Below are 15,262 nucleotides of genomic sequence, written 5' to 3' on the forward strand. Positions count from 1 at the left end.
CCCGCCGCCTTTCTGGATTTAGCGCGCTCTGTTGCTTTCTCTACTTCCACCAACGAAATAGGGACGTTCAAGGGACCACACAGTACTGTTTGTTTTATCTTCCTTTATAACAACAAAATTTGATATTTTCCAGGTGTTCATTATAAAAATTACTATCAGGGTGTGGGTCGTAACAGTATATATTCTCGATCTCATTGTAATCCTTCCACCTTTCAAGGACAGAGTTAGTATCACAATCAATATTTCCTTCAGTGTCTCTGACCTCAAAGGGCAACTTACCTGTACGGTCGTTAGCTACAGCTAATCTGCCGATCATTTTCCAGAAATCTATTGTGTCAGTATTATCAAATGAATCTCTGAAATACAACCGGGAACGTCTTGTGACGCAGTGGCAGAAGGAGTTATCTCCCCTGGCTTGATATTCAATCACCCCGGAGAGCAGAAGATCGGTAGTCGCGTCATACCAAAAGACAGTAAAAGATGGTATTTGTTGTTACCCTGTCTGGCGCTCGGCATTAAGGGGTTAAAACAACGACTGGTCGGCTCGGAGTCAGTATGATATATCTGAGTAGGGTATCCATGTTAAACTGCGGCAGGGTATCTCAGTGGGCTAGCACTATAAATCGGCATTAGTCTCGACTAGTACAAGCAGCCACAAACACACACACACACACACACACACACACACACACACACACATACCTGGCCTTATTAAAATCCATTGAATCCATAGCACAATCAGAAATAGACCATCTTATTGGACCGCCTTTAACTTTTGACGAGCGAAGTCATCATTATGTTGTGATAATGTTTAGACCTATGTCTATGTTTCACTAATGTTTGTTCGCATTAAAATGATAAAATATGAACACAAAAGCAATGTTTATGATTCGTATCTAATCTCAGCCCAAGAATAAACACATGTTCGATCTAAAAAAGTGTTTTTTGTGTCAAACTGTGGTCATGGCCATGGTGATCGTGTTGCTGCCGCCATCTTTCGGACAACCAAATTTACCCTCATCTCTCCCCCATTAGGGTAATAATGTTATTTAACTGACTACACTGACGTTCCTTGCAACACTGTGGGGAGTGGGGAGCTCGAGATATTTTCAGTATTCATAATTCATAGTTAGCTTATTAAACGGCACGCAGGCTTGAAAGCCTAGGATTTGACAAGTGCAATATAGCTTTCTTTAAAATGCAGAATATATGCTGAACTGTAGCATCTTCTCCGGATGCATTGTTACTCACCAAATACTACACTCTCCTACCCAGAGTTCCATGCGGCCGGCAGCCAGCTAGCATAGTACCTCTGCCACAGGCCAGCGCCATGTGACGATTCGTCACATCTTTCACAGTCCATTCAAGATATTGCATATGCTTTTCATCCGTTTCATGTTTGACAAGTCTACACATTTTCATAAACAAATGTCAAAGAATGGTTAACTTTCATTGAGAAAGTATGCAAATACGTAAAAATCTACTTGTTTTTCCGTAGTTATCCTATGTTTACATTGGTTGTACGGCTCCACGTGCTGTCATCGAAACCCAACGGAGAGCTAGCGACACGGTCACTTTGATGCATAAATATATATTGTCATGCAACTCACTGTCGCAGTTGTAGTAGCATATATATATAGTTATGCAAAACAATATGTAAAGCGCCCCCAAATACTTGCATTAGTCTGTTCTATACTGATTTCTGAAAAAGTGCGTTTGTTTACAAACAAGAGAAAAGTCCGGACACGTGATATGCAAATTAGCCTGTTGCAGTGGTGTTATGCTGAGTCACGACTGCGATGGAGTGTGCAAATACTAGTACCACCTTCTTAGTGACGTCATTTGACTGTGATGTCATAACCCTTGGCGACACATTGGTGTGCAAAGCATTGTGGTGCATTTTAATAGTAGTGAGTGAGTATGGTTTTAAGTCGTTTTAGCAATATTCCAGCAATATCACCACGAGAGACACTACAAATGGACTTCACACATTGTACCCAATTCTACTTATCTGGCGAGTTCAATGAAATTCTTATTTTCCAAAATCAATAACACGAGACAGCTACGAAAACAAATCATTTATTACAAATTGAATAGATGTTTCACAGAGAAAATAAATGTGTATAACAAATCATGATTCATATATCAATAAAACAACTATAAACAATGGCGTGTTTCAAAATTACACAATGCCTTTTTTTTATGTAAATGCATTCCAAGGGGTCAACATACATCTGTACATATCGTTTAAACCAAAAATAACACATCCTCGATTATCTCGAGTATTATTTCTGAAATTCCCTACACCCATTGTACCCTACACCCATTCACAGCCGTAGCTTTGGAAGCATCGCCCTTGTCTCTAACTCATCATAGTGAGTGAGTGAGTTGGGTTTAACGCCGCCTTTAACAGTATTCCAGTTATATCACGGCGTGTCAGCTTAATGTGGGAGGAAAGCCCGAAGTGATGCAGGTCTCCGACGTTTACCACTTCGATGAAACCCACGAGCACGGGTATGGTGCTGACAAACCTAGAAACATAATTGGGGCGAATCGGGATTCGAACCCACAATCACAGGGACACAACTCTGCACAGCGAACCGCGGCGCCTTAGACGACTGGGTCACCCAGACCAACAGACCTAGAAACATTATCAGGGGGAATCTGGGATTCGAACCCATCAAAACATGAACAATACCGGAAATGAATATCTAAAACGTTCGGATTTTCTTGCTCAGTGTACATTCAGAAGACAGTTTGACGACGTAAGTGAGTTATGATGGCTAAACACATTTTACTTGAATCTTGGGCCAGGATGGTTCGAGTAATAGAATCGCCATGATCAGGAGCCTTGGTTTGTGAACTCCATGCCTGTGCTCGTTGATTTCAAGAACGTTTACAACACCGCAGGCTTTTCTCCAACGTTTTGCTAATTTTGTCATTTGAAACCATGTTCACCCACTTGCTGAATGACCACATGTGCTTGCTGAACAGGTGACAGTGCCATCATGTATTACAAGTAAATAACAGTTCATCAACTTTCAAGAAAATAAAATAATTTGGTATACAACATTTCATTTCTCTATATTTCAACATATTCTGCTAGTGTTCCTCACGTATTAATATATTCCGTTACATCATGACCTTCACAAATGTTCCCGTGACTGTTTCTTCTCGTACTTCCTGTGTCGTCTGCTCTCACGCGGACTCTCATAGCCGCCGATCCTGCGGCTGTCCAAACCTCCGAGGTACTCCAGTTCGTCAAAGAACTCCTGTAAGGCCTGTCGCTGTCTTTGCGACCATCTGACCTTCTGTTGTGATGACCTTCTGTCTGGGGATTGGCGAACCTGTTGTCTTGACAACGCGTGGTCACGTGGAATCATTCCCTTGTGTCTGGACAACACAGTACCCTGTGTAGACAACCGTGACTCTTTGGCTCTACAATATGCTGCAAAAGGCTTACGATTTTCCACACGTTTCTGGGACCATTGAACGTTCCTGGTATGACATGATGAGGTCGGATGTGAAGCAACTAATTTGTGGGCAGCTGCCTCCTTTTCAGCTGTTTTGTTGCAGCCCGTTGTTTGCTCCTGTGTCGCAGTAGCTTCTCCACGTAAGTAATCATCGCCATAGATAGCACCCAGAAGTCGCTGTGTTTCCTCCTTGCCTAAGTTGGACCCTTGGTTTCTCCACTCCAAGGCAGATGCATGGAACAAAGCCGAATCCAGCCCACGCGAACAGCTTGAGCACAAAGGCCTTCCATCTAATGCAGTTTTGTGACATGTCCTATGCAGCTCGTTTCCTTGAATATCCCCTGTCAGAGGGTCAATGCCACATGCGTCTTGAAGGAACTTCTTCGTCTCTCCCTTTCCTAAGTTTGAACCCTGGTTTCTACACTCCAACGCTGACGCGCGGTACATGGCTACATCATTTTGTCGTGAATTGTCCAACGAAGGGCGTGTTCTTGATTCAACCTCCCTGCCAGGACGAGATTCCTCTGGAGTCCGTCTCGTTAGGTAATCTCTGCCGTATATAGCAAACAGTAGCTGTTGAGTTTCTTCCTTCCCTAACTCATAACACTGGTCTGCCCACTCCAAGGCGGAGCTGTAGTATCTAGACTCCAGAACCTTCTCCATTTTGTCCTTTGATGAATCCTGTTCCTTCCCTGTCTGTTCTTCTACAACCTGAGGCTCTTCTTCCTCGGCGCCTCTGTATCTCTGGTCAGATGGCCTGTGCGTTAAGGACAAACCTCCAGACACCTTATCTTCGCTATTCCCTTTTTGCAGACATGTTTCCCCGACAGTAACAGGTGCGTCGTGTGGTACCGCTGTCTCACGGTGCATCGTTGGTCCGTGTTTCTGCTCATGTGGCTTATGTCCATCTATAGCAGCCATGACCTGATGCATGGAGTCATCATGTGAATGCTTAGTCTCGTGGTCCTCTCTATTTGGCCTCCCATTTCTGCTTGGCAGTCGGGGGCTTCCTTTCCCTGTATTCAGCTGATCTTGGTATTGTGGGCTCTGCTTTGTCAGAACTGGTACTCGATTGTCATCACCTTCTTGTACACTGAGAAGATGATTCACGTCTGGGTATTCGTTGAGACCACTCCTTGTTGCGTCTGTATCAGATTCGGTACTTTGTGTTTTAGGGTGAGCTGTGAAATACACATGCTCTCCGTCTCTCTTTGTCTTTCCTACCTGGAACGAAGAGTCAAATGGAAGATCTGTGATATCACTCTCAGAACTATCACACCCGTGGACGCTCAGTTCATTATCCGATCTTTCATAACGCAGATACTCGCTTGTAGCATCACTCAAATAGGTAAAAGTAGTTGATGCGACTTTGTCTTCTGGGGAATGTTTCATTTGTGTTTGATTCCTGTCTTGGTTTAAACTAGCATCAGTTGTGTTGGAAGACGTCTTGTCAGGTTGAGCTCTACCGGAATCATTGTTCCCTGGGTTTGCCGCTCCCCGCACATGACGTGCCCCGACTTTAATCACCTTAATTTTAACTTTCTCTTGAAATTTCACGTTCAGTGTCTTCTTCCGAACTGGCGCTCCACAAATGTCCTGGCTCTGGTCCTCGATATGTGCATCTGATGATGTGGTACTGGCAATATGGTTCTGGTCCTCGACATGTGCATCTGATGATGTGGAACTGGCAATATGGTTCTGGTCCTCGATATGTGCATCTGATGATGTGCGACTGGCAACATGGCTCTGGTCCTCGATGTGTGCATCTGATGATGTGGGACTGGCAACGTGGCTCTGGTCCTCGATGTGTTTATCTGATGATGTGGAACTGGCAATATGGTTCTGGTCCTCGATATGTGCATCTGATGATGTGCGACTGGCAACATGGCTCTGGTCCTCGATATGTGCATCTGATGATGTGGAACTGGCAACAGGGCTTTGGTCCTTGATATGTGCATCTGATGATGTGGGACTGGCAACGTGGCTCTGGTCCTCGAGATGTGCATCTGATGATGTGGGACTGGCAACGTGGCTCTGGTCCTCGATGTGTGCATCTAATGATGTGGAACTGGCAATATGGTTCTGGTCCTCGACATGTGCATCTGATGATGTGGAACTGGCAATATGGTTCTGGTCCTCGATATGTGCATCTGATGTGGAACTGGCAATATGGTTCTGGTCCTCGATATGTGCATCTGATGTGGAACTGGCAATATGGTTCTGGTCCTTGATATGTGCATCTGATGTTGGACTGGCAACGTGGCTCTGGTCCTTGATATAAGCATCTGATGATGTGGGACTGGAAACATGGCTCTGGTCCTCGATATGTGCATCTGATGATGTGGGACTGGCAACGTGGCTCTGGTCCTCGATATGTGCATCTGATGATGTGGGACTGGCAATATGGCTCTGGTCCTCGAGATGTGCATCTGATGATGTGGGACCGGCAACGTGGCTCTGGTCCTCGATATGTGCATCTGATGATGTGGGACTGGCAATATGGCTCTGGTCCTCGAGATGTGCATCTGATGATGTGGGACCGGCAACGTGGCTCTGGTCCTCGATGTGTGCATCTAATGATGTGGAACTGGCAATATGGTTCTGGTCCTCGACATGTGCATCTGATGATGTGGGACTGGCAATATGGCTCTGGTCCTCGATATGTGCATCTGATGATGTGGGACCGGCAACGTGGCTCTGGTCCTCGATATGTGCATCTGATGATGTGGGACTGGCAATATGGCTCTGGTCCTCGAGATGTGCATCTGATGATGTGGGAATTGCAACGTGGCTCTGGTGCTCGATGTGTGCATCTGATGATGTGGGACTGGCAATATGGCTCTGGTCCTCGATGTGTGCATCTGCTGATGTGGGACTGGCAGTACTTTTCTCGTTACACTCGTCATCCGGTAGGGTGTCCTCTGTTTGTTTCTCGGATGCTGAGAAGTCGACACATTGTTGCCCATGACATGTATCAGCAAATGGCGTGACACCTTTCTTCACATTGGGAACTGTTGAACCTGTATCATGAGGCTTGTAACAGTGATCAGCTACTGTGCCCTCTGATGAACCAGTAGCTGGCGGTACAGCATTTGACGCCGGGTGAGAGACCGTCATTGCAATGCCATTGATGCCACCTCCAGCGACATCTCCCTGCTCACCTGTTTCAAGGAAAGATGAAAGTCTTTTACATTTGACTGACATGAATGTTGTTTCACGCCGTAGTCAGCAATATAGCAGCTATGTAACAATAACTTGGAACTTTATAGAGTGTATAACAGGCAATGGTTGACAGCATGAGTCGGAACTCACATCATCTAGGAATGATGACACACAGCCTAGCCACACATTATAACCACCTGATCCTCGACCGCCTTCGCGACGTTAAAACCTCACCTCACCTCACGTCACCGTCACTCGGCTCACGCATCGAGGGATTAAACTTTTGTCAAATGTTGGCACTAATAGAAGTATAACTTGGCATTAAATTTTGCCTGAAGTGTCTCTGATGCTGAGCAGTAGGGATAGTTGTGTCTCCTGCATGTGTCTCAGCAAGCACTGATCCCTATCACAGGACGCAATGAAGCAGCGGAACAATTGAGTGAGTGAGTGAGTGAGTGAGTATGGTTTTACGCCGCTTTTAGCAATATTCCAGCAATATCACGGCGGGGGACACCAGAAATGGGCTTCACACATAGTACCCATGTCGGGAATCGAACCCGGGTCTTCGGCGTGACAAGCGAACGCTTGAACCACTAGGCTACCCGACCGCCCCCGGAAAAATTGAAAGAGAATTACCATTACAGAATATGTCATAAGATAATCTATCACTGCATTTCAAAATAAGAATGTCCCACCTAAATTCAAACAAATGCGCCAAAAAAGGTAACACATGATAGCATTTGAAAGAATGTAAGCGGTGGTTTACTTATTTTTCCTTATGTATATATTCTCACCTGACTGTCCAGATGGTAGCCGTTTTCACCCTTTTTTCCTTTGTGTATATATTCTCACCTGACTGTCCAGATGGTAGCCGTTTTTACTCTTTTTCCTTTATGTATATATTATCACCTAACTGTCCAGATGGTAGCCGTTTTTTACTCTTTTTACCCTTGTGTATATATTCCCACCTGACTGTCCGGATGGTAGCCGTTTTTACTCTTTTTTACCCTTGTGTATATATTCCCACCTGACTGTCCAGATGGTAGCCGTTTTGACTCTTTTTTACCCTTGTGTATACATTCCCACCTGACTGTCCAGATGGTAGCTGTTTTTACTCTTTTTACCCTTGAGTATAAATATTCTCACCTGGCTGTCCAGATGGTAGCCGTTTTTACTCTTTTTTACCCTTGTGTATATATTCCCACCTGACTGTCCAGATGGTAGCCGTTTTGACTCTTTTTTACCCTTGTGTATATATTCCCACCTGACAGTCCAGATGGTAGCCGTTTTTACTCTTTTCCCCTTGTGTATATATTCTCACCTGACAGTCCAGATGGTAGCTGTTTTTACTCTTTTCCCCTTGTGTATATATTCTCACCGGACAGTTCAGATGGTAGCCGTTTTTACTCTTTTCCCCTTGTGTATATATTCTCACCGGACAGTCCAGATGGTAGCCGTTTTTACTCTTTTCCCCTTGTGTATATATTCTCACCTGACAGTCCAGATGGTAGCTGTTTTTACTCTTTTCCCCTTCTGTATATATTCTCACCTGACAGTCCAGATGATAGCCGTTTTCACTCTTTCCCCCTTGTGTATATATTCTCACCTGACTGTCCAGATGGTAGCCGAGGTACTGATGTTTTACACCCGTCCTTCCCTCTTCGTCTGAACAGCCAGAGACGGACGCTCCTTTTTTTCTTCCTCTTCTTCTTCTCCTGCGAGCTCCCCTTCTCTGCCTGTACCCCAACACATGCCCTGAACACCTACACGTGACGGAAACAGGCTGCGTAAGACAGATAGTGATGTACGGCTTGGCCCCGCAAATATTGGAACAACAGGGACAACCAATAAGTGAATGCTATATATACAAGGCACATCAGTTTGTGACACAATAACTCAACCGCCGATATTTCGTTCAGTACAAATACTTCATCATCCGCGATGATCCAGGGCATTGTACATCAATTATATACAGTATATTATGATGATACAAGTGTCCCATTCGTTTTGAGCTCGATTCGAATAACCAAAGACGTACATATATATACGTCCGTGGAATAACATCGTCCGATCGAGTTACACGTATGTAATTAAATCTGGGCTACGTTGGAAACGGAAATGATGTCACAATGAAGCTAGGGTGGCGATTGGGTCCAGGGTATTTAACATGTTAAAATGGAGATATATACCCTGGTTAATCGAGGATGGTGATACATCTCCAAAGTACTTCGAGGCATGATAACAATATTGTTTTCTGTAAACTTAATTAGCCGAATGTGCTTTCGTATCGTAACACCATATATGGAAATAAATGTATTATGCGAGCCTTTAATGCGAGCGAGTAATGCATATGTATTGTTCATATTCTAGTATATTCACGATACGGTGACACACGGGTAAAAATATCTTTAGCATATCATGTCATTCTTAGAATAATCGAAATTTAAGAGATATTTTCATTCACGTGATTAACTTTAGAAAATGCCTGGGTCAACCGTTCTATTAATGACTATAGTGCCAAAAGACATGCAGATATATTTGTTTACAAAAAAAACTTATGCATCAAGTAGGCATCGCATTGATGCATCGATCTGACAGCAGATCCTGCGATTGGTGACTTCATTTGCATATTTATCGGATCGTGATAGGTTTATCTGGTTGATTTGTCAGATCGATATAGGTCAAGGTAAATGTGATCAGATACATAATAAAAAAATCATATTCTTAATTGAAAATGATAATTATGTTGATATGTATATGGCGTTACAGATTGATCTTTTAACTATGTACACAAAAATCTTCAAGATGCCGTTTTAATGTTTTGTGGATGAAAAGCCACACCTTCAATTATCTGTTCTTTGCAAACTTGTGCACACGTCTCAAATGGGGAATGCAATCAGCACTGCATTTTGTGTCATGCTATGCAGAATTGAATTCAGTTTGTTTGTTTTTTATGACTAAATAAAATAATTAAAAATATTGTCTATTTAAATTAGAAAAGGAAGCCTGCCGGGTCCATCTGAAGCTCAATTAAACACGCTGGACATAGAAAAGTGTTATGTTATCTAATGTATTACACGTATCCGTTTCTTTTGCTTTTGAGTATATATACTGATAAGTGTTGTACCTGTATTATTTTATAATCAATATAAATTAAATAAAGAAAACGTACCGGGCATCTAAAGCTCCATTAAAACGCCGGTGCACCTTAAATCTATTTAGAAAAGTGATATGTTATCTAATGTATTACACGTATACGTGTCTTTTGCGTTTGAGCATATATGAGTATATATGATGATAAGTGTTGTACCTGCACTGCTGACCCAACCCATCTGGTCACACGTCCCATGCTGGGGTCTTTCAAGGCTGAAATAGATGCATATAAATTCAAATGAGAATAATATTTTTGTAACCTTGGCAACTGTGTGCGTGCGTGTGTGTGCGCGCATGTGTGCGTGCGTGCGTGTGTGCGTGCATGCGTGCGTGCGTGCGTGCGTGCGTGCCAGTCCGGACTAATGCTGGTTTCATTGTTAAACATGCGGCAGTTAAACATGGATACTTGACTCACACACAGTATACTGACTCCGGCAAGTCCGTCAGGCACGGTAACAACAGCGTAATATTTCACATTTCTCAAATTATTAGCACAGAAAATAAACATTCCCATATTTTGTATAGTATTCGAATTATTCTTAGACATTATTAACATGTTACATTTGTGTAAACTAGGAAAAATATAATACTTTTTGGGTACATACAATTGCCGCAGGTGTTCATATGCAATACATATCAATATAAAATGGTAACTCTCAACATAACCGCAGCTACACATATCACATATTCTTTGGTTTCATGGCATGTCCACTCTACCTGTTTTTAGACGATGTCTGCTTCGTGGAACGGGGCCTTGGGTGCCGTTGTTCAAAACAACCTAAGCGCTCCGACTGTCGTACGTCTATGTTAAGGTATCAACTAGTGAGTGAGCGAGTGAGTTGGGTTTAACGCCGCTTTTAACAGTATTCCAGTCATATCACGGCGTGTCAGCTTAATGTGGGAGGAAAGCCCGAAGTGATGCAGGTCTCAGACGTTTACCACTTCGGTGAAACCCACGAGCACGGGTATGGTGCTGACAAACCTAGAAACATAATCGGGGCGAACCGGGATTCGAACCCACAATCATAGGTTTCTGGCGGGCCCAAGGGACGCAAGTTTGCACAGCGGATCGCGGCGCCTTAGACGACTGGGCCCCCCGTGCCCCCCGGTATCAACTAAGCGCTAAGATCCTAAACGCGATGAGATAAAACATTTGTGTCGCCTCGCTAAAATAACAGGGGGTTGGGGGGGGGGGGGGGGGGGGGGGGGGGCTTGCCATCCACTCAACAGCTTTCTTAATGCTTTAGTAAATAAATGTAATGTTTAATAGTGATGATGTCGCGTGCGGCTTTATTAGTAGCATCAAACAAACATGGCGGATAGGTGTCCGGTATAATGCATGTGTACCCAATGGTGCCTTACCTTACAGTCGTATCGCTATTGAACGTAGGTGTCTAAATATCCAGGTATCAATCCACACACCTAGAGCAACGAGCAGTCATTAGAGCGTCACTTCAATGACAGAAGGATGACGTCACAGTAAAACATCCTGACGTCACTTCCTTAATGAGACTAAATGAGACACACTCCGTCGCAGTGGTGACTCAGCATAACATATGGCATTATTTGGGGGCGCTTTACATATTATTTTGCATATCTATATAGATATGCTACTACAACTGCGACAGTGAGTTGCATGACAATATATATTTATGCATCAAAGTGACCGTGTCGCTAGATCTCCGTTGGGCTTCGATGACAGCACGTGGAGCCGTACAACCAATGTAAACATAGGATAACTACGCAAAAACAAGTAGATTTTTACGTATTTGCATACTTTCTCAATGAAAGTTAACCATTCTTTGACATTTGTTTATGAAAATGTGTAGACTTGTCAAACATGAAACGGATGAAAAGCATATGCAATATCTTGAATGGACTGTGAAAGATGTGACGAATCGTCACATGGCGCTGGCCTGTGGCAGAGGTACTATGCTAGCTGGCTGCCGGCCGCATGGAACTCTGGGTAGGAGAGTGTAAATGAGAGGGATAATAATCGCTGTTTTGCACACTTCTTTCTAACAGCACTTTTACCCATGAATTTCAGATAAAGAACAAGGTGGGAATATTAAGAATAGGTTGCCGACACTCTTGCTTATCGAAAGATTCGACTAAATTTGATCGTGTGACGTTTATGTGTCATCGCGCACCGACGGCGTGAGACGTTTCTCATAATATCACACACTGATTGGGCCTGAAATTGATTATTGACAGGCCACCGAGACATACAAAAATTCTTCTGATAAGCGCCAGTGTGAAGCTCCTTTAAAGAAAATAAGTGGGCCTTTAATAATCTTCGGGTACGTGACATCTTTTTCTGCAACAACCGGATCAATACATTGCGCTTGTTTATATATGTAGCACATTGTATGGGGGTTGAATGTCTCAGGCGCTAATGTAGTTGTCTGATCTTTGAAAACGAAAATCTTCCTGTTTGGTGTCTAATCTTTGACTGACAATTTGTTATGTTAATAACTAACTGAACACAGATGCAATACTAGTCAGGAACAATGATATATTCATTCTTATCTGTGTCTTCTGTTACAAGGGTGAGTGGGGAACCTTTTACACACAATATTCCAGTAGCATCGAGGCCGAGGAATTCCCGAAATGGGCATCACATACAGTGTATCTATTTCTTATCCCATATGGCCCGCCCTTGACAAACTATCCCCCGCTTCTAATGTTATTGTATTTCTTAGTACTGTTAAGAACCGGCTTTTTAAACTACAGTTTAAGTCTATAGTCTGACCAGTGTATTCTTGTTTGTATTTTAATTTCTTATGACCACCCATGTCAAGATTTTACTGCACTGTTAAGAAGCGAATGTTTCGTTTTCGTTTATAATCGATTCTCGATTGTTCGCACATCTCGTAATCAAAGTGTCAGATTCGCAGGGGAAACCTAGCCATGATGGATTCGGATTGTCTCTTCCTACTAAACAGCTTATTAAAATAGTAAATAAAATCATCCATACCTACCGTCAGTTTTGACAAAATTAATGAGAAATAGGCCGAAATATTGTTGTGAATGGCTGCAAGATTTCCAATTCGGCCTTAAAAAACTCACTCACCCTCCTGTTGACTCTCTGATCTGACAGAGTGACTCCGTAGATCAAATGTGTGGCTACAGTGATGTTGGTTAGCTGTTTGACAAAGGCAATCATGGATACCAGTTTTTCGTTGCAGTCTGGGGCTCTGAGCATAGCCAACTTCTTTCCTCATAACGGGGCGGTCGGGTAGCCTAGGGGTTAAAGCGTTTGCTCTTCACGACGAAGACCCGGGTTCGATTCCCGACATGGGTACTATGTGTGAAGCCCATTTCTGGTGTCCCCCGCCGTGATATTGCTGGAATATTGATAAAAGCGGCGTAAAACCATACTCATTCACTCACTTTCATCCAAACGAATCATGTCATATCGTGTGGTAAAATCAAAATTAGAAAAGGCCATGTACAGCTGCAAACTCATTAAAATCAGATCTAAGTTCTGGCTGCCGCTTAACAACTAATTAAAATCAGATCTAAGTTCTGGCTGTCGCTAAACAAAGATCTGAGGCCACGTCAGAACGATCTTTCGCGAACTTTGACCGACCACTGAAATGACGATATTAGCCAATTAGAAAGCAGCTAATATATAAGCTTCTCGAGCTTCACGGCACTCGTTTCAACCTGGCGACTTCCATTTCAGACTACGCTTGAAAAATATGTTGACACGATTCTCGATTAAAATTTTGAAAACTGACCAAACGAACATTTCGGAATGTCTAATATATGGTTGAGATTGCATAGCAGTGCTTCCCACATAATGTGCAACGCCTCCTCCGTTCAAATGTTTATCCCACGGAAGCGAGAGATAGACGATAATCATGCAGTCGTAAGGGTCGAAACTGTCGTTCGGAATACCCCGTGTTAACGTTTTCGAGGTTGCAAAATTAGAAAACACATTCCGACTGTCACAAGCGAGAACTAAGATCTGATTTTAATGACATTGTGTACAGCTGTCTCATGAATGAATTGTAAAACGAACATGAGTGATTCCTACATTTTGAGACTCTGAATTCCGCACACTTAATACACGAGTCGTACACTGTGCTACACTGAATTCCGCAGTGTTATCACACGACTTAAAATTGTAGCTACATTGTGAGATACTGAATTTTATTCAAGAAGTGATCCTTTATATAATACCTGGGAAACATAATTAGGTCTTAAGTAGACTATACCTTAATGTCCCTATATGTGTTTTAGGGTTGACAGTTATGCAATCTGCTTTGGAATTCTGTTCTCGGCCGTGTAGTGTCCTGTCTTGACTGCATGTCGGACCCCATCACGGGTCTCGGCTAATATCACGAACACACACACATACACTTAATCTACGCTCTTCTCACCCGACCCAGTACACAAAAACATTCAAAACGAGGATCGGTATACTTGCAAGAGTGGCGCTGGTAGAGACTCGGGGTATTTTAACGCAAAAAAACTAGCAGCTACAGGATATATGGTCACACCCAGTGACAGTATACTATATAAAATGATTCCTTATATATATACTATACTGACACTGTGTGTGACCATATATAGATTTCTATCCTATAGCTGCTAGCCCAAATATACTTCCCGGGTACCCACACTCCTATTTCTCGACCCTTCCCGGGTACCCGCTGAAGGTCTCAAGAGAGAGGTACAAAATATCCGATTGGGAATAGTTTGACTGTAGCCCTGGACAAAATGTATTTAGATACACGTATAAATCGATCTGGTCATGCATACACTCAAGTTGACTGAAGTTTTATTCTTCCCCGCCCTGAAGGCGGGGAAGTATACGGGAAACGTTAATTTTGTAGCATATATGTCGACATGTTGGTTTATTTGAAATTTCAAAACACGCATTTACGGAAACAAAACATACAAATCATGTGCGTGGAATGTTGATGCTATTCTTTTCCAGCAATAAGAGATACTTCAAAATCGAGTTTATGTATAGTTAATTGATGCATCTGACCGTTTCTGGTCATTAGGTGACATTATTAAACCATTCATGTGTAATCCGATGTCCTTTTTTCCTGAAGGACTTATTTTCGTATTTTCACGGTGCATACAATAGAAGAACTGTACTCCGGAGATCGTAAATGACAGCATAATATAAAATATGTTCTGAATAATGCTTATTCATGAACAACGACGACATCTCAATTTAAATGTAATATGGCTGAATTCCACATTCTACATACCACACTTTTGATTGCTTGGATGCTCATGTTCACTGGAAATATTTGGAATAGTTATATTCCGTATTTTGAATTAACCCAGTCCCCCGTGTGTTTTTTTAATAAGTGCACCACACATAGCCACATGTGAAATGTTTGGTAGCTGAGTCAAAGCAAAATCGGAGTAGTGTGTCGGCGAATTTGCATCAAGGCTGTAGTATTTTTCAACCGTTTAATGGAATTCAATGTACAGCCGTAGATCTGGTC

General features: G+C 42.8%; 1 protein-coding gene across 1 annotated transcript in view; it reads left to right on the forward strand.

Moving 5' to 3' along the window:
* LOC124146364 (cholesterol transporter ABCA5-like) overlaps positions 1–15,262 on the forward strand; it is a 128,594-nt gene that overhangs the window by 42,362 nt on the left and 70,970 nt on the right. The gene's annotated exons all lie outside the window — the stretch shown is intronic.

The sequence above is a fragment of the Haliotis rufescens genome, unplaced genomic scaffold (genome assembly GCF_023055435.1).
Source record: "Haliotis rufescens isolate VD_foot unplaced genomic scaffold, xgHalRufe1.0.p SCAF_11, whole genome shotgun sequence".
Classification (NCBI taxonomy): domain Eukaryota; kingdom Metazoa; phylum Mollusca; class Gastropoda; order Lepetellida; family Haliotidae; genus Haliotis; species Haliotis rufescens.